Source organism: Arachis hypogaea, chromosome 20 (assembly GCF_003086295.3).
Source record: "Arachis hypogaea cultivar Tifrunner chromosome 20, arahy.Tifrunner.gnm2.J5K5, whole genome shotgun sequence".
Lineage (NCBI taxonomy): Eukaryota > Viridiplantae > Streptophyta > Magnoliopsida > Fabales > Fabaceae > Arachis > Arachis hypogaea.
This window is the reverse complement of record NC_092055.1, coordinates 127,918,143-127,938,737: the sequence shown is the minus strand read 5'-3', so window position 1 is coordinate 127,938,737 and position 20,595 is coordinate 127,918,143. Positions and strand designations below refer to the sequence as shown.

Below are 20,595 nucleotides of genomic sequence, written 5' to 3'. Positions count from 1 at the left end.
TTTAAAATTAGTGTCAAAATTCATATTTTAATTTGTTCAAACTCATTGAACTATAAAATTCCATTTTTTCTAATTTATTTGATTAATAATTAATTTATTATCTAACTATTCGTAATTTTATGCGGGGTTTACAGTCTTCATGAAGGTCGCAGACCCACTCGTATACCTCGACGACTTGGGCGAAGCCTTGTTAGCAACGTTCATCAGACGGCGACACTTGAACCCCTCGTTATCTCTAAATTAAGCCTCCAGTTCTTTCTTGATGTTTGGACAATTTTACGATGTTAGGCGATCTTTCTCCTGACAAATGTCGCTCATCATCTACTGAAGTTGTTCAGCTGCCCGGTGGTCATAGATCTTCCGGATCATGCGATTGTGTTCTGCATCCCATATGAATTTCTACTACACAAAGTGATTTACCAAGTTTAGTTAGCAGAATAAAATACAGTTTAAATACAGTTAATTAATTCAAACAAAATTGGGTTCTTTCCGCCCACTTTTGAAAACCATCGCTCTCTGGTCTCAACCGAGATCTGCGTGTAGGTCGGCCATGGGCTATCGTACATGGACTTAATGACCTTGTTGATCTCCTGTGTGCAAGCATTGGAGTTTGGTGCAAACCTGTCAGAGAAGAAACCTCACATTAACAAACACATAGAAACACATAAACTTAAGATAAACAAACTTAAGATTAAAAAATTGAACAATGACTGCAAGCCATCAGGCCAAATCCCTAGCCGGATGATGAACGGTGGTGGAGGGGCATCCTGCTGGGGGCACTGGAGGAATCACCCACCACAGGCTCTGTTGACGTCGTCGCTGCATTTGCAGGGGGCATAGCAGAAGGAGGCACCCAGTCCGGTTTGGGACCATGATGAATTGCTGGTCCTTGATCAATTAATTATGAAAAGAGGTGAGGCACGTTCACTGATTTAAAGCCACACAATTGTTAAGAACTAAACCTAGTTGATTTAATGTCACTTATCAAAACTAGTTTTAAAACTTAAAGAATTATGAGAAGAAGTTTTCAAGCTTAGTTCCAATAACCAACTTTTCCAAGTTAATAATAGAATTCAATTTGGATTAGAACTATTTTCCTATACATTCAAATCCTTGTGATGAAGAATGAAAACTTGTTTCTTAAGAAAACATCAATGCATTATTAAAAATTAGAAAATTTATAACATTAGTCCATTAGAATTAACAGAGCTCCTAACCTTAATAAAGGAGATTAGTCGCTCATGGTGCAAAGGAAACAAAAACAATGAATTAAAAACGACTGAAAGAAGAGAGCTCACGTGTGTGTCTCTCACTCCTTTTAAATGATAACCCTAAACCTAAAATTCAGAATTCAAAACTCAATCAAATAAAACAGAATCAAATCTAATCTAATTAATGCTTCTCACATAGTTTTCTCTCTCAAGTTAAGCCATTGGTGATTCTCTTCATAATTGGTAATTAAGGCTTGATAACATGGGCTTGTGCTTAACCTTGGATCATCCAATCAAGTGCTTGAGATTTGGAGAGATTAGTGAATAATTTGGAAGGCTCTGGGAGCTGGCTGATGTGGTGCGTCTAACGCATGGCTTGTGTGTTGAATGCCTGGCCCAAAATTTGGGATCCTGGAGCCTCTGTGCATAGTGTGTTAGATGCATAGAACCGTGCATTGAACGTAAGGCTTGTTGGGCAGCTATTAGAGGTGCATTTGAAGGGTGCGTTGAACGAAGGGGAGATTGGAGCTACTGGAGGTTCCCCTCAATGGTGCATTGGACGCACAGAACTCTGATGTATCTTCTGATATATATATATATAACTTATTTACTTTACTTACTACTTTGTATATCTTGGAGCTTTTGCAAGGTTTTATATATTTTGTTCTTATTCGTGCCAACGTGCTTTTGTTATCGGGTGTGAATGCTTCGCGCTTTATATCTCTGTTTTATATGTCCTTGATCTTCTATCCCTTTCATTGGGCTTTTAGTTATATTATTTTGTGATTATATACTATTTTATGGAGCTTTAGAACTGTCGTGATGCTTTATCGCCTTTGCTTCACGGCTATAAGGTGAAACTTAGTGTGATAGGGTGTTACACATTGCATACTAGGGGAGGAAAATGTCTCTGACCACCTCATCATATCTTAGATCATTATTCAGCCTATCTTTGTAAGTCACTGCCGATGATGAAGAGGCCAAGACTCTCAAGCGGAGAATTCTCTGGGTGCTTTCCAGACTAAAGTCAATCACCTTCCCTCTCACATAGCTCTTGTAACTCAAATTTTCTATGTTATGAGTTTCCTCATTAGTGAGCCATGCATTGGCATAGAATTATTGAACCAACAGTTGTCCTACTTTTACATGTGGGTCACAGAGAGTTTGTCATCTTGTTTTTATGATTTGTTCTTGAATTTCTAGGTACTGTCCTTGTTTCAAATTAAAAGGCACTTCGGAAATGACCTTCTTTTTGCTCATTGCCTTGTAAAAGTGGTCCTCATAAAATTTGGAGAGGAACCGTGTTGCATCATGTGAAGAAGCAGCCGGTTCCTTTCCTTTTCTCTTTGTTGATGAGGAAGCTTGAGACTTGGGTGTCATTCCTTTTGTGTAGAGCTTGCTCAATCAAAAGTAACACCAAAATTAAAATTTTTGCTTGTCTCTAAGCAAAGAAGGAAAAAAATAGTGGGGAAGAGAAGGATAAAGAAAGGAAATGTGGTATGAATGTGAATGGAGGAAGAGTAGAAGGATGATTAAGAATGAGGGGAGGGGGCTTCGGTTGTATGTTCACGAAAATGAGAAATGGTAATGAGTGATGGTGGTGGAGGTGTATATGTTAGATATTTTATAAAATCAGTAATTTACGTACCTCCAGTCATTGCCAATAAATTCTTTGATTTAATTTGGAACTTCCAATTCTTGAATCACAGAACGAGATGGAATCAAAGTGTGTTTGTTTGTTATATCTGTAATCAGAATTGGGGACCCAAACTTTATAAAGTTTATGAACAGTCGTGTTCTTTCCATCAAAGAACAGATCAACTGCCAATATAATTAATCAATAATTACAACACCACCCAAACTAATTTCTATATTAACAAATTGGACCACAATTAGAATAAAAATTCTAACATTCTCCCACTTGGTCCAACATTTGTTACGTATAGTTTATAATTACATACTATGCTTAAACAATTAAGATAAATTACACGAATTATAGCGGTAGGTTCTCATTAATCAAGTATTACCTTATATGTATTACAATGTAACATCTCCTAATTGAATAAAATCTTTATGTGGTATTTCTGTAGGAATAAGCCCAATGCTTATTCTAGGTCCTTCACTGAATTTTATTTGTCATTCTCAATCATGTATGCGCATATATACTAACCAAATGAGAAACAAATAATAATAAGAATTTCATATCCAAATATGTCATATGATATAACATAAGTCATACAAGTGACGTTACAGAGCATAAACCCATACTAGTAACATGATCCTTAAACAATTCTGGTGGCATGCCTTTTGTCAAAGGATCAGATATCATCTGTTTAGTACTAATATGCTCTATCTGTACCTCATTAGACCTAACTCGATCTTTAATGGCTAAGTACTTAATATCGATGTGCTTACTTCGACTACTACTTATATTATTCTTAGCCATAAATACAGCAGCTGAATTGTCACAATATATTCTCAATGGCCTAGAGATACAATCCATAATCTTAAGCCTAGAGATAAAATTCTTTAACCAAACACCTTGTGATGTAGCCTCAAAACAAGCAATAAACTCGGCTTCCATGATAGAAGTGGCACTACAAAAAAAGGGGTTAAAATGGCGGTTTTTTATGAAAATTACGGCGGTTACAACCTCCATTATTACCAAAAACGGCGCCTCCAAGAAACGCCGGTATTCTGGGCGCCATTCTGGTTATTACGGCGGTTTTGTTATTGTTTAAAATAGCGGTTTGTAACCGCCGTTTTTACCAGGATTTAATGGCATTCTTCTCGTTTAAAATGGCGGTTTCTAACTGCCGTTTTTACCTGTGTTTAATGGCATCCTCCTAGTTTAAAATGGCAGTTTCTAACCGCTGTTTTTACCTGGGTTTAATGGCATCCTTTTCGTTTAAAATGGCAGTTTATAACCGTCATTTTTACCAGAATATAATGGCACCGTTTTCGTTTAAAATGGCGATTTTTAATCATTGTTTTTACCTAAGTTTGATGACAATTTTATACTCTTTAAAATGAAATTGAAACTACCTATTTGAAGTGACATTTTTGGAATTCAAACTTTAAAATCTATTAATAATCAAAAGGCATAGCCTTAAATCAAACATTATAACAAGATTTTTAATTCATACATAATCTCCGAAAATCAAGAGTCATAATCCAAAAACAAAGTATCAAAGATAACATTTTTCAATAATTCGTCTTACTATCTATATATATATCCTTAATACATAAAATATTTATCATGCAAGATCATGCTTCTTTGTTGCTCACTCCAGAAGACCTACTTCCTAACTTTTCTAACTCTTCTAGTGATGGAATTTCGACTATGTTGGTGGGCCTGATGTTTATTATGTTGAGAATCTCAGCTTTTGCTAGGTCATGGCTTTTAACACTTTCCAAGAACTCATTGGTGCACTCTCTTGTTTGATCACGAGCAGCAGTATCAATAAGATAATCATAAACCTGATGGAGATGCATCACGGTCATAACTCATACACAGATAAAAAAATGTACTATAACCATCTATTGAAGTTACCAGAAATAAATAACTAAGGATATTTTCACAAACTAACAGTGTCAAGTACAATTCAAACAGATCTATTCATGTGGCGATATAAATTCAGGTTCCTAATTAGTGGAAAACAACTACCTTATGTTGTTTGTATTTCTCCCTCACAGCTTGCAAAGAGCCACCTCTCCTGCTGAGGTACAGATCATGTATATTTGAGCACATTCCTTTAATTCGGCAGGTTTATATCTAGTGAGTTGATAAAGTGCTGCATTCTGTAAACAAAACGTTTAATTTAGTAATTGAATCCAACTTGGATATTGAATCTGTGATTTAGAAGAATGAAACATTACCCAAGGATGTGTCTTTGGACTTGGCATAAATCTTGCTAGAAATACAACAGATGCTGCCACCAAAGAAGGCAAGAATTTTACACAATTATAATCCAACAAACTGAGCTCTGCGAGGTAGCTAGTGAGAAACTCAAATTGCAAGTCTGATGTCTGCACCAGGAAACAGGAATAATGTTAGTCAACTGATAAACTAGAAACAATATTTTTGGCAATTTCATTAGTATAGAGTAAATTACTATCACTAACATACTAACATGCTTTCTAAAAATTAGCAACTAGTATATTGAAACAAGAGTTCACTTACATCTTTGCTCTCTTGAGCAACTTTAGAGAATCTTCTGCACATACAAATGAAATGCAAAGCGAGCCAACATGTCAATGAAAAAAGTATAGCTAAGAAAAGATGATTCAATACGTCGATGAAAGATTTCATGAATTACATGTGCATGCACCTTAGAAAGGTCTTTACTGTTGGACCACCCAATTCAAACTTCAAAGACTTCAATATATCAGCTTCCATCTCCACAACCTTCGAAAATAACCAAAAGTAAACTAAATTTAACAAGAGCCAGGAATAAGCAAAAGCATTGAGAAGCTTATAACAAACCAATTTGCTTAATTTAACATCTAAAAATACAATGCTACTTCTAAGTATCTTGACAAATTTGTCAGATTATATATTTTGAATTTCCTTCTAAGGGCTCATTGCCATTTGTTTCACGTGAATTGCATCAAACACTTGAAACCATAACATTATGGAAGCACTAATGCACTATCTAGTATATAGACTCCATTATTAAAACTAACGTTCAATCTATCTCAATTTATGAGTAAAATTAGCTAAATAATGCACATACTGTTCTTCTTTGTTTAATTATTCTACTATAGTAAAAAAGCAAGCATAATTGAATGAATTGATTATAAATATACTTAATGTAGAATTTGGTCCAAATAGTAAAGCAAGTCACCCCCGACCCCTTAATTAGTTGGTCTCTTTATTATAATGTATAGTCAACTGCATCATATTTTATCAATCCGGAGTTTCTGACACTTGCTATCCTCGGTGTCTCAAAATAAGAAATTAAATTAGTGATCGAGGCTCAATTACTTTAATTTAAACAAGTAGTTGTGTATATGCAATGGAGGATGTGGTTATGTGATAAAATCAATAAAAATAAGTCTTCTTCTAATAGTTACAACCCAATAAACTTAGTGGGAAATTGGAAAACTTACGTGATAGACCAATTCTGGCCAACAGACCCTCACTCTTCATCAATCCCATAATCTTCTAGTAAATCCTTGCTTTGCTCTCTGCAAATCAAGTTCTGAATTGGTTCAATTTATCAGAAAAAGATACTTCAGCCAGAGACGATGTCTTTGTACTTATCACTGTCTTTTGTTCACTTAAATTGAAGAAAACAACATACAGTTCACCTAAACACGTATATAAAGTAAGGAATTAAGACTCTATTAAATGCTTGAATGATATATTGATTATTGAGATTCATCTAAAGTGTTGGTTGGCAATTCACCTCTTAATCCAAGAGCGAATCCCACCAGGACTAATACCATCTGCATGAACGACCAATTTGGATTATGAATAACAAAGAGGCACTGTAAAGACTTATAAAGGTGGTATCCAACTTTCAATAGAATCTATATATATCAATCAACAAAATACAAATTGGGCCAATGCAGGCTTCTATACTTATTTCTAGAGATTAAGGGCCACATGCAAATCTTGTATGTGAAATATGGAGTAAAGCATACCTGATTTGCATCCCATCTGCAAGGAGAAAATGTACCTCTCTTGAACTCCTTAGAAATAAGCTTTTGTTTTGGGGAAGCATCCAAGTAGAATTTCATTTCGTTGGTTGCAACCAAATGATGTTTACCCCGATAGTCCTCTTGATGCGTACTCTCGCCATCTCTGTATCGGTAATATAACAAGCTATATTGTCAATGATGAAAAATAAATAATAGAATAAGTATTATATGGAACAGAGAAGGATAAAGTATGATTACAATCTGAACTAAAATTCTCTACTCTTGTGTACACAGAAAGGAGGCTAAAGCTGGTTTGCAGACCAAGCTTATTCCTGGAACATACTTAGCTAAGTCTAACTATTCATCTAGTATAACTAACTAACTAAACAGCTTCTAACTACTTCTAATTCTAACTGACTGAGCTGGCAGCTGAGTAAACTACAATCCCTCAAACTAGCATGAAATTATGATATAAATTGAAAAAAGGTTCTGGCTCAGTATAATAACAACCATAGTAATAGCTATAATTGAACCCTGTCATTTTATCAAACACAACAAAAGCATTCATTCACACAGCAACGAGAATACATTTATTTTTTAAATAAAGAAAATCTAAATAATTACAGTTAGACAGTTAGTTGACTTAGCATTATATATGTCAATCTTCATATTTAAAACTGCCATTCTCATAAGCAACAAATCAGCAATGCAGTCATTGTGAAAGAGAAACAAACGTATAGAGCAATCAACGTTAAAGAGAAAGCGAGCAAAAAACGAAAAGATCGACAGAGAAGTCACAAAAAAGAAAAGATCTATCTAATATAAGAGCTTATTAGAGCGAGGATCGCGAGTACCTAGTACCGAAGAAATCATAGAGTTAGTGCTGGAAAAGATCATAACTCCAAACTCAGCATCGCACAAAATCGCAAGCTCCTTCGTCTTCTTCAACAAACCATTCCTTCACTTCGAGAACGTCACTTGCCTGCTTGTGGAATCGTCGATCCTCCTTATCGCGATCTTCCCTCTCTTCATCGCTCTCAATCAAAACCCTAACTCCTCGATCCAGAATCACCGTTTCTGTTCATCACAGATCAACAACCAAAACTTCAATTTCACCAAGAGTGAAGAAAAAGAAAAGTCAAAAATAGAAAAAATGAACTAAAAAGATAGCTCAAGGAACAGCAAGAAGAAAGTGAAAACTGAAAGTATCGATTCGTCGGAGAACGGCGCTGAGAAGATCGTCACTGGAGCAGCGCTGGAGAAGATCGTCACCGGAGCAGCACTGGAGAAGATCGTCATTTCGGGTTTCAGTCGCTGGAGAGCGCTGCTAAGAAGATCACTGGAGCAGCTTCACTTTTGTAGGGTTTCACTTTCACCAGATCAGTGTTAAGGTTTTTCTTCGGTTTGGGCCTTTTTATTTTTTAAGTAATGGCTTGGATAATGGCGGTTGAAAACCGCCGAAATCCCAAAAAAAAACTGCAATTTTAAAACTTAATTATGGCAGCATCATAAAATGCCATAATATCTAAATATTATGGCAGTTTTTTAAAACCCCCATAATATAAATGCCATTTTAAACACTTTTTTTTGTAGTGTGGCTACAAGTGATTGTTTTGCACTCTTCCAAGATACTGCTCCATCAGCAAGCATAAAGATGTATCCTGACGTTGACTTCCTAGAATCAACACATCCCGCCAAGTCTGAATCTGAGTATCCAACAATTTCCAAATTTTCGATTCGTCTATATGTAAGCATGAAGTCCTTGGTCCCTTGAAGGTACCTTAAGACCTTCTTTGTATCTCTCCAATGGATAATTCTTGGATTACTTTGATATCTTCCTAACATGCTAACAGCAAAAGCAATGTCAGGTCTTGTACATACCTGAGCATACATTAGGCTTCCAACGGCTGAAGCATAAGGAATATTTTGCATCTGTTTCTTTTCAAGTTCATTTTGGGACATTGATCTAAGCAGAATTTGTCACCTTTCACAATAGGTGCAACACTTGGTGAACAATTTTGCATTTTAAACCTCTCAAGAACTTTATTAATATAGGCTTCTTGAGATAAACCTAAAATTCCTTTGTGTTTATCTCTATGAATCTTTATGCCAATGACATAAGATGCATCACCCATATCTTTCATATCAAAATGTCTAGAGAGAAATTGTTTCACTTCATATAACAACCCTAAATCATTTGTTGCAAGCAAAATATCATCTACATATAAGATGAGAAATATGATCTTACTCCCACTAACCTTGTGATATATACATTGATCAGAAATATTCTTAATGAACCCAAATGAAGAAATCACATTGTGAAACTTCAAATACCACTGTCAGAAAGCCTACTTAAGACCATACATTGCTCTCTTAAACTTCTAAACTAACTCCTTACCAGCACTTGAGATGAACCCTTCGGGTTGTCTCATATAAACCTCTTCTTCCAAATCTCCATTAAGGAATGCCATTTTCACATCCATTTGATGCAATTCCATGTCAAAAGTGTGCTACCAATGCTATAATGATACGAAAAGAGTCTTTCTTTGAAACAGGAGAAAAGGTTTTCCTGTAGTCAACTCCTTCCCTTTGAGTAAATCCTTTGGCAACAAGTCGAGCCTTATAGTGCTCAATATTGCCTGATGAATCCTTCTTGGTTTTAAAGACCCAGTTACAGCTAATGGCCTTTTCCCTATCAGGCAATTCTACAAGATCCCAAACTTGGTTATCCGCCATAGAATTCATTTCATCCTTCATATCATCTAGCCGTAAATTGGAATTACGACTTTTCATTGCTTGTGAAAACGTCGTTGGGTCATTTTCATAACAAACATCATAGTCAGACTCAGCAAGATACACTACATAGTCACTAAAAATTGCAGGCTTTCTGATTCTTGTTGATCTTCTTAATGTTGTATCATCAACCTCTTGTAAAGGTGGTGGCATAATAGATTCTCCCTTTTCTTGAAGTTACTCTTGAACAATATGTTCTTGAACAACATTTTCATTATGAAGAGTTTGATCCTTCACCATATGATCTGCTTGAACATTATCTTCATGATGTGGATCATTAGTAATAGGTTGTTCTACATTGACCCTATCTGTATGGGCATTGTATTGAACAACTACTTTTGTACATGGAGAGGTTTGACAAACATTATCATTCTCAACAACTTTAAGAGGATGATTTCTCGCACTTTCCACATCATGCTCTAAAAACCTTGCATTTCTAGATTCAACTATTTTACTTGAATGGGAGGGACAATAAAATCTATAACCCTTAGACTTTTCTGCATAGCCAATAAAATAGGCACTTATCGTCCTTGGGTCTAACTTCCTTTCTTGTGGATTATAAACCTGAACTTCAGCAGGACAACCCCAAATGCGTATATGATTCAAACTAGGTTTCCAACCTTTCCATAGCTCAAATGGCGTTTTAGAAACTGCCTTTATTGGAACTCTATTTAATATATATATGCAGTTGTCTTAAGAGCTTCACTCCACAAGGATAAAGGAAGATTGGAGTTGCTAAACATACTCCGCACAATATCCAGCAAAGTCCTATTTCTTCTTTCAGCTACACCATTTTATCTGGTGTGCCAGGCATGGTGTATTGTGCCACAATACCATGCTCTTGAAGATACTTTGCAAATGGACTAGGTACTTGTCCACTTCCAGTATATCTCCCATAGAATACTCCACCTCTATCTGATCTCACGATCTTAATTTTCTTTCCGCATTGTTTCTCTACTTCAACTTTATAAACTTTAAAAGCGTCCAATGCCTCATATTTATTATGAAGCATATAGAGATACATATATCGTGAATAATCATCAATAAAGGAGATGAAGTATTTCTGACCACTTAAGGACATATCAGGACAACATATGTCAGTGTGAATTATTTCTAATATGTCAGAATTCCTCTTAACACCTTTTAGAGATTTTTTAGTTTGTTTTTCCTTAATGCAATCCACACAAGTATCAAAATCAGTAAAGTTTAGAGGTTCAAGAACTCCATCACTTACTAATTTCTTTATTCTCTCAATGGGGATGTGTCCCAACTTTCGGTATCACAACATGGAGAATTTTTCATTCATACCTTTACCATGCATAACTATAAGACTAGATGGAACATTATTAGCTAAATGGATTTTAAATAAATCACACCAATTAAAGTACCGCGTCCAATAATATTAAAATTTTTAATAATGTCAATAGAATCATCATAAAAATTTATACATAATCCTTGTTTTACAAGCTTAGATAAAGAAATCAAATTTTTAGAAAAATCTGGAATATAAAAGGTTTTTTCTAAATCTAAAATACAACCAGTACTTAATACAAGCCTAAATGTTCCAACAGCTTTCACACGTGAACGCATCCGATTGCTCATATAGATGCTTAGTTCACTTCCTATCAGTTTCATTTTCCTTATGAAATCCTGCATGGTATTTGAAATATGAATTTCAGTACCAGAATCAATCCACCAAGTGTCATGACATATTTCAACAAAATTAGATTCAAAACACACTGAAGGAATAAGATCAGAAAGGTTAATACCTTTCTTTTCAAGCCAAACTTTAAATTTTGGGCACTCCTTCTTCATGTGTCCTTTCTTTTCACAAAAGAAACACCGTGCACCTTCTTTCTTCATAGAATGGGATACAATACCCTTTCCTTTCTTCTTATGAGCTTGCTTTTTACCACCCTCATTTGTCACTAATAGTGCACTTTCACCAAAGTCCTGAATTAGACTTCCTTTCTCTTGCACACACATCACTAGTAATTCGTTAATGGACCATTTTTTCTAATGTGTGTTATAAGAAATCTTAAATGGTCCGTACTGGACAGGAAGAAAATTTAGAATAAGATGCACTAGAAATGAATCAGAGATCTCAACCTCTAAAGCTTTTAGTTGTGCTGCAATGTCTCTCAACCTCATGATGTGTTCACGCACATCTCTTACACCGGTAAGCCTCATAGATGACAGTTGTGCCATTAGGGTTCTTGCAAGTGCCTTACTAGAAGACTCAAACTGTTCATCAATAGCCTTCATATAATCGTTGACATTCCTACAATCAGGAATTGAACCTCAGATACTAGCTGAAATACGAGACTTAATGAACATCATACTTAAACGGTTGGATTTCTCCCACCGTTCGTATAATGCTACCTCGGCTTGAGAACTAGCATCAGTAGGTGTCGGAGGCTCTTCCCTACGAAGAGCATAGTCAAGGTTTGCACACCCTAAGTGAAAGAGAATCTTATCTTTCCTTTCTTTATAGTTGTCACCACTTAACAAATGAATTTCAGATACAGTTTCAGATATCATTACTGCTGCAAATAATAAATCATGCTAACATTACTCAATTTTAAATAGACACATCAAAATTCATAATATATGATAATACATGCCAATGAAAGTCATATCAAAATAAATATGAATCATAGTGTCATTAAAATCTACCTGTGGGCAAAGATTTTAACACACATAATATTCACTATATTAACTAAAGTATTGAAACTAGAAAATAAAATACTATTTCTTAATACCTGTAGGCTAATTAAGAAGTAAGAAATATTTTCTATTTCAATCTAATTATATGTGAATAACATAATAAATTCCTGTGGGTAAGTTTATTATATAGTTCACAACAATTACAAATATATCATATTAATATTTATGTGATTTCTTTAAATATAATTATTATCAAGGATGCTGTGGCTACTCCTCAATAAATCATATATTAATCACAATATGATATGCAGCGGAAGAATTTATATTGCATGCAAATATAATCATTAAATAAATAAATTCAATAACATGATTAATATCAAAAGTGAAGATGATCTAGTGGACAACTATTTTGCCAATATTTAGAAGATCCAAATTCAAACCTCACTGCAACCAAAATTTGAATTTTTATAACAAATTTAAATTTTGAAACCCAACGACTTCAACGTAAAAGTAGCAAGCATTTAATGTTATATAACAAACAAAATCCATCCATTGAAACAAGTTCTTTCTGTCTTCTCTCTTCCACTGTCTTCCCTTTCTTCTTCTCTCCTTTTTTTTTATATTCAAGAATAAGAAAACTTATAGGAATCATGGAAAATTATACTATTATGAAGAACAACTACGACACAAATTTAGAAGATTCTTTATGGGAATATTATTTATTATTCCCTCTTCTTATGGTACGTCAACTTTAATTTCAATGATTTTTCTTACTTATTTCAAAATTCATACTATACATTTTTCTTTGAAAATAATTTATCAAAATAATGCACAGTAATTAAATTTTGAAATGGCAAGACAGGGACAATTTGACTCTGATACCACATGTTAGATATTTTATAAAATCAGTAATTTACGTACCTCCGACCATTGCCAATAAATCCTTTGATTTAATTTGGAACTTCCAATTCTTGAATCATAGAATGAGATGAAATCAAAGTGTGTTTATTTGTTATATCTGTAATCAGAATTGGGGACCCAAACTTTATAAAGTTTATGAACAATCGTGTTCTTTTCATCAAAGAACAGATCAACTGCCAATATAATTAATCAAAAATTACAACACCACCTAAACTAATTTTTATATTAACAAATTAGACTACGATTAGAATAAAAATTCTAACAGTATATTTATAGGAAAAAAGAGGGAATTGAATGGAGGGTGGAGTTTGAAAGTTAAGATCTAGTGGTGGGCATGGGGGGATATGATTCGAAGCTAGTAAAGGAAAAAGGACAAACAAAATTCAAACAAAAATAAAGGAGAAAAAACAAAAATTGAAAACTAAATAGTATGAAAGCATGCATGCATGGAATTAAAGAAAAATGTAATTGCAAAAGAAAAAGAGGGAGGTGTGCATTGGACGCATCTTCCCCTCCGTTAGACGCACATCCACACTAAACTTGTGTTTGGTTGTGGTGCGTTGAATGCACCTCCTCATGCGTGACGCAGGGGGTAGAATTGAGAGTTGAGACCCAAATTGGCTCTGTTTGGGGTACGTTAGACGCAGCCCCCATGCGTTAGACGCAAGGCCAAAATGGAGGGTCATTTTGGTTCTGTTTGGGTGTGTTAGACGCACCATGCCCTGCGTTAGATGCATGGGCCAATATCATAAGACATATAATAAATACACAGACTCTTTCCCTCAAGTATCTTCTCTTAGTCTATTCTTAATCAAATTTTTACTAAAATTAGTCTCCTAAATTTATCAACATCAATCATGCATGTTGGTCTCCCGAATCATTCTGCATAAAGACGTATGTTATTGATGTTGGTAAATTTAAAAATCCAATTTAATTTAATGAAATTTTTAAGAATTAACTTTTAATCAATAAATAAATTTTGAAAATCAATTTGACTATTTACTCGCAAATTACATAATATTTTGTACTATAAAGATACGTGCGAAGCATGATCATACATTATTAATAGTTATTACTAGAATTATTAGAAAGTGAGGATCTCATCACCATTCATTGCCACTGTCTCAATCAGGGTCTTTTATTCACAATTCACACTCATCACTATAGAGAAATGAGAACTGCAAAATCTGATTAATACGTGGTTTTAATTTGCGGTACACCGTAGTCCGTACCTTATTGATTTTGAGTGATGTTGGCATCGTTAGAATTTGTGGTTACTAATTACCTAATTTTACTATTGGATAATGTACTTCAAATACAGAAATAGAAATATGAAGAAAGACAGATGAACATTCATAAATTGGCGTAATCCAAGCACCATACACGTGTCCCGTTAATTTTAGTTTTTAAACACTTTTTAATTATATTTTAAAATTTGATATCAATCATATCGGTTGAAACACAAAATGATCGATTGTTGAAAAATTATTTAATTTTTTAATTTATTTGCGAATAATATATATGTTAATTATAATTATAAATTATGTTATTTTAAATTAAATAATTTATATAATGGTGATCTTATTTATTGTTATAAATAATAAATTGAATAACTCATAATTATTTTTTATTTAGAATTAAATAAAAATAAAATCAATTATCTTTATTTGGACTTTAGATATTATTTTTATTTAGGTTTTAGGGTTTAATGAGTGTCATCCTTAAATATAAATAGTAATTTTACGATTTTGGTCTCTAACATATTAAAGCCTCTTCCGTAGCTCTTTTTCTATTAGATGACAATTCAACCCTATTAAGAGTAAAGAAGGCTTTGATTGAAAAAGATAAAAAAATTAAATTCTTCTAATTATGTTCATAAATTTAGGTACGCTTTTACATTCGAGTATTTCTTTCTTAGTAATTGGTCTTGCGGTTTAAGAAATTCTAAAAATTTCTAATATCAATAGTTCTATAAAAATAAACAGAATTATGTTATATGTTGTTCATACCCTAACCCAACGCTAAGATCCAGGACCCAATGAGAGGCCCAATTCAAAGGATTGACCCTCACTCTGCACCGACCTTCCCCCCAAAGAAGTCGGTTCTTACCACGACTTGCTCTAAAGAAGTCAGGGACGAAGATTAGCTGGCAGATAGCACTCATTCAAATAAGTAACTGCCCCTAAAATCTCTCAACCCACTTCCAAGAGCCATATCCCAACTTCCCTAAGATAAATGGACGGTTATCCTCCTTTAAAGGTGGAACTACCTCAACGGTGGTTATTGGCTCTCCACTATAAATACACTGATACCCCTCATGTATTACTAAGTCCCAATACTCTCTAGACCTGCTTACACCCTTGCTGACTAGGCATCGGAGTGTCTTTGCAGGTACCACCCCCCATTCCCTCACACACACAAATCGGACGGAGGCCCTGGAACGCAAACCTGCTCGGAGGTTTCCTTCCTCAAACGATTGGGCCAACCCAGCGAGTCCAGCCCATTAATCTCCGGTTACCTACCGTAACATTGGCGCCGTTGCCGGGGACCCGAGAGATCAACCAATAATGGCGGACAATTCACCAGTAGATGGTCATACGACGTCCGATTCAGAACAAAAAAATCTGGACACCGGATGACGCGGACCTGACCCTCCACCAGGGAGTCAACGACCAACATAGAGAAGGCACCTCTGGGTTAAAAAACCCAAAGGTAAACTCCTCGGAGGGACGCGAATCAGGAAAAGAAGGACCACCCCATGCGACTGAGCTAATGGGATTGGTCCACCGCCACCAAGGTCGTTTGGAACAGCTGGAACAGGAGCTAGAACGACAAAGGGAAGCGGAGAGGAATCTAAGAGAGGAAATAGAGCGGCGAAAAGAGTTAGAGGAAAAACTCTTAAAACAAGAATCCTCCCTTAGAAATCGAAACTCCCGCGGTGACCGAAAAGAGTCGCCCTTGGGAGGAGAGGATCCGTTCAGTGAGGACATAATGAGGGCAAAAGTTCCAAGAAACTTCAAAAGTCCTGATATGAACCTCTATGATGGAACCACAGACCCGAAGCATCATTTAAGCAACTTCAAAAGTCGGATGTATCTGGCTAATGCTTCCGAGGCTACTCGTTGCAAAGCTTTCTCGACCACCTTGTTAAAAGCAGCAATGAAGTAGTTTGACAGCCTCCCTCCACTATCGGTCACCAGTTTCGAGGACCTCTTGCAAAAGTTCTTAACGCGATTTTCCATTCAGAAGGATAAGGTAAAGCACGCACCAAGCCTCCTGGGAGTAAAACAGGAGCTTGGAGAACCTTTACGAGATTACATGGAAAGGTTCAATAAAGCGTGCTTGGAGATTCAAGACCTGCCCACGGAGGCAGTCATCATAGGGCTAGTAAATGGACTTAGAGAATGTCTCTTCTCCCAGTCCATATCAAAAAAGGCACCCCACCTTCTTGAGTGATGTACAAGAGAGAGCAGAAAAGTACATCAACATGGAGGAGAATGCCAGATTACGAGAGCCGAGTTGGCGACCTGGGCACCCTCACTCAGCAAAAGAGAAAGAAAGGGAGCCCAAGAAAAAAGAAGAGGTCGGTTCTGACAGGCCGAGGAGATATCACTCTTATACTCCTCTAAAAGTTTCCATAGTGGATGTATACAGAGAAATCTGCAATACTGAAAGACTGCCGCCCCCTAGGCCCATCAAAAACAAAAAGGGAGGAAGCCGCAGTGATTACTGTGAGTACTATAAGATGTATGGTCACTCAACAAATGATTGCTACGACCTCAAAAATGTGATAGGAAAGTTGGCCAGGGAAGGCTGACTTGACAGATATCTCATGGAAAGGTCGGACAATCGTGGGAAAATAAAATGAGATGACGGGGACAGAAGTGACCCACCACCACAAACCCCCGAGAGACACATACATATGATCTCAGGAGGATTTGCGGGAGGGGGACTTACTAAGTCATCTCGCAAGAGACACCTCAAGCGAGTTTACCAGGTCGGGAGCGAAGCACCCAACCTCCCCACCATCTCATTTACAAAAGAAGATGGGCAAGGAGTAACCATGATCCTGGCAAACGCCCATCTCCACAGAACTTTAGTAGACCAGGGGAGTTCGGCCGACATTCTTTTCAAACCCGCGTTCGACAAGTTGGGATTGGATGAAAAGGAGTTGAGGGCTTACCCTGATACACTGTACGGGTTAGGCGACACGCCAATAAAACCACTAGGATTCCTACCCCTCCACACTACCTTTGGAAAGGGAGAAAAATCCAAAACTCTGAGCATAGACTTTATAGTCATCAATGTCGGGTCAGCATATAATGCCTTGATTGGCAGAACTACCCTAAATTGGCTCGGGGCGGTGGTGTCCACCCCTCACCTTTGCATGAAATTCCCAACATATGCGGGGATAGCAACGGTACGGGGAGACCAGAAATTGGCAAGAAACTGCTACAACGAAAACCTGAACCTGAGAGGAAAAGGCAAGAAAGTTCACACCATAGAGCTCGGCGGAGCAAGAGCCAAAAAAGAGCTATGGCCGCAACCAGGGGGAAAAACTGAAGAAATACAGGTCGGCAAGGAGGAAGGAAAAATACCAACATAGGAGCCAGCCTAGATAAAAACCTAAAACAAAGGTTGACAAAGCTCTTGCGAGATAATTCCGACCTCTTTGCTTGGAAAGCTTCCGACATGCCAGGGATAAACCCCGAGCTTATGTCCCACAGGCTCTCAGTACATCCCGGATCGCGACCTGTACAGCAGCGAAGGCGTAAGCTCGGTCCAGAAAGGGCTCAAGCGGTGGAAGAACAGGTACAAGCACTCCTAGAGGCCGGCTTCATCAGGGAGGTCAAGTATCCGACATGGCTAGCAAACATAGTACTAGTCAAAAAGCAAAACGGCAAGTGGAGGATATGTGTTGACTATACCGACCTGAACAAGGCATGTCCTAAAGACCCATATCCGCTTCCGAGTATTGATACTCTAGTAGACTCCAGCTCGGGGTATCAATACTTATCGTTTATGGATGCTTACTCGGGATACAACCAAATCCCGATGTACAAGTCGGACCAAGAAAAAATATCATTCATCACGCCAAGAGTGAACTACTGCTATGTGGTCATGCCGTTCGGATTAAAGAATGCTGGGGCCACATACCAAAGGCTGATGAATAAGGTGTTTGCTCCCCATCTCGGGAACTTAATGGAAGTCTATGTAGACGACATGCTGGTGAAAACCAAGGATGAAACTGACCTCTTGACAGACCTATCACAAGTTTTCAACACCATAAGGGTACACGGGATGAGACTAAATCCCGCAAAATGCACCTTCGCGGTAGAGGCTAGAAAATTTCTAGGGTTTATGCTAACCCAAAGGGGGATCGAAGCAAATTCTGACAAGTGCAAAGCCATCCTAGAAATGAAAAGCCCAACTTGCTTAAGAGAGGTTCAATAATTGAATGGCCGACTTGCAGCCCTCTCCAAGTTCTTGGCAGGATCAGCATTAAGATCCCTTCCATTGTTCTCTCTACTAAGAAAAGGATGTCAGTTCGAATGGACTCCAAAATGCGAAGAAGCATTCCAAGAGTTCAAAAGGTTCTTGAGCCAACCTCCAATCTTGACCCGACCTCTAGTTGGGGAAGAACTCATCCTATATTTATCTGTGGCAGACAAAGCTGTGGCATCAGCCCTAATACGAGAAGATGAAGTCGGGCAGCATCCTGTGTACTTCACCAGCAAAGTTCTACAAGGCCCTGAACTAAGGTACCATAAACTAGAGAAGTTCGCTTACTCCTTAGTAATAGCCTCACGAAGGTTACGACCTTACTTCCAAGCTCACACAATAAAAGTTCGAACGAACCAACCCATGAAGCAGATCCTCCAAAAGACAGATGTTGCGGGAAGAATGGTTCAGTGGGCGATAGAGCTCTCCGAGTTTGACTTGAAGTACGAAACCCAGACGGCAATTAAAGCCCAATGCCTCACCGACTTCATAGCAGAATATGCAGGAGATCAAGAGGAAAAACCAACTACATGGGAACTATACGTAGATGGATCCTCAAACAAGACAGGAAGCGGTACGGGCATAATACTGGTCAATGAAGGGGGAACACAAATAGAGGTTTCCCTCAAATTTGAATTTCCAGCTTCCAACAATCAGGCAGAATATGAAGCCCTGATCGCAGGTTTAAGGTTAGCTGAAGAACTCGGTGTAACAAAAGTGATAATATTCAGCGACTTTCAAGTGGTGACCTCCCAAATAAATGGAGAATATCAGGCCAAAGACCCAAATATGAAGAGATACTTGGACAAAACTTTGGAGTACCTCAGGCACTTTACAGAAACCGAGATCAGACATATAACTCAGGATCTTAACAGCAGAGCAGACGCCCTCTCTAAATTAGCAAGTACCAAACCAGGGAGAAATAATAGAAGCTTGATCTAGGAAACTCTCCAAGAACCCTCTGTAGTTAAAACAGAGGCCAAACAAGATGCCCTTGAAGTAACCGGGCTAAACCTTGGATGGATGAATCCCTTGGTCGAATACTTAAAATTCGACATCCTCCCCAAAGAGGAAAAAGAGGCCAAGAAAATCCGAAGGGAAGCACAACACTACACTCTGGTAAAAAATATCTTCTATAAAAGAGGAATATCAACACCATTGCTAAAGTGCGTCCCTACCTCAAGGACAACTGAAGTGTTAAAGGAGGTTTATAATGGAATCTGCGAAAATCATCTCGGAGCTAGGTCGCTAGCCAGAAAGGTAATCCGAGCTGGGTTCTACTGGCCGACCTTACAAAAGGATACAACAGAATTTGTGAAGAAGTGTCAGCCATGCCAAATGCATGCGAACTTCCACGTGGCTCCCCCCGAGGAGCTCATTAGCATAACTTCTCCATGGCCTTTCGCAAAGTGGGGGATGGATCTGTTAGGACCTTTTCCCCAAGCCCTAGGACAAGTAAAATACCTAATAGTGGGAATAGACTACTTCACAAAGTGGATAGAAGCGGAACCATTAGCCACCATCACTGCCCAGAGAAGTCGGAAGTTCCTATACAAAAACATTATCACAAGGTATGGGATACCTCATTCCATCACCACGGATAATGAAACTCAGTTCACCGACTCAACCTTCAGAAGCCTGGTAGCCAGTATGAAGATTAAACACCAGTTCACCTCGGTGGAACATCCACATGCAAATGGACAAGCTGAGGTAGCTAACAAGGTCATACTGGCAGGATTGAAGAAAAGGTTGCAAGATGCAAAAGGAGCTTGGGCTGAAGAGCTCCCACAAGTATTATGGGCTTATCGGACGACACCACAATCTGCCACAGGGAAAACACCTTTCCGACTTGCCT

General features: G+C 37.3%; 1 long non-coding RNA gene and 1 pseudogene across 3 annotated transcripts; both read right to left on the bottom strand.

Annotated features, from left to right (window-relative positions):
• Nucleotides 1–4,271: 4,271 nt before the first annotated feature.
• Nucleotides 4,272–8,256, bottom strand: LOC112786333 (cyclin-A3-4-like; annotated as a pseudogene). Its single transcript, XR_011879028.1, has 10 exons — nt 8,058–8,256; nt 7,712–7,934; nt 6,861–7,020; nt 6,623–6,662; nt 6,324–6,401; nt 5,543–5,619; nt 5,395–5,428; nt 5,091–5,240; nt 4,879–5,012; nt 4,272–4,691 (listed from the first exon to the last, which is right to left on the bottom strand). The product of XR_011879028.1 is annotated as a cyclin-A3-4-like (transcript).
• Nucleotides 8,257–11,042: 2,786 nt separating this feature from the next.
• Nucleotides 11,043–13,959, bottom strand: LOC112782389 (uncharacterized). 2 transcript variants are annotated; one of them, XR_011878680.1, is made up of 4 exons: nt 13,239–13,959; nt 12,033–12,196; nt 11,420–11,931; nt 11,043–11,300 (listed from the first exon to the last, which is right to left on the bottom strand). It is a non-coding gene; the product is annotated as an uncharacterized lncRNA (long non-coding RNA). The 2 variants fall into 2 exon arrangements; XR_011878681.1 differs by having other exon boundaries at nt 12,033–12,193.
• Nucleotides 13,960–20,595: the final 6,636 nt, after the last annotated feature.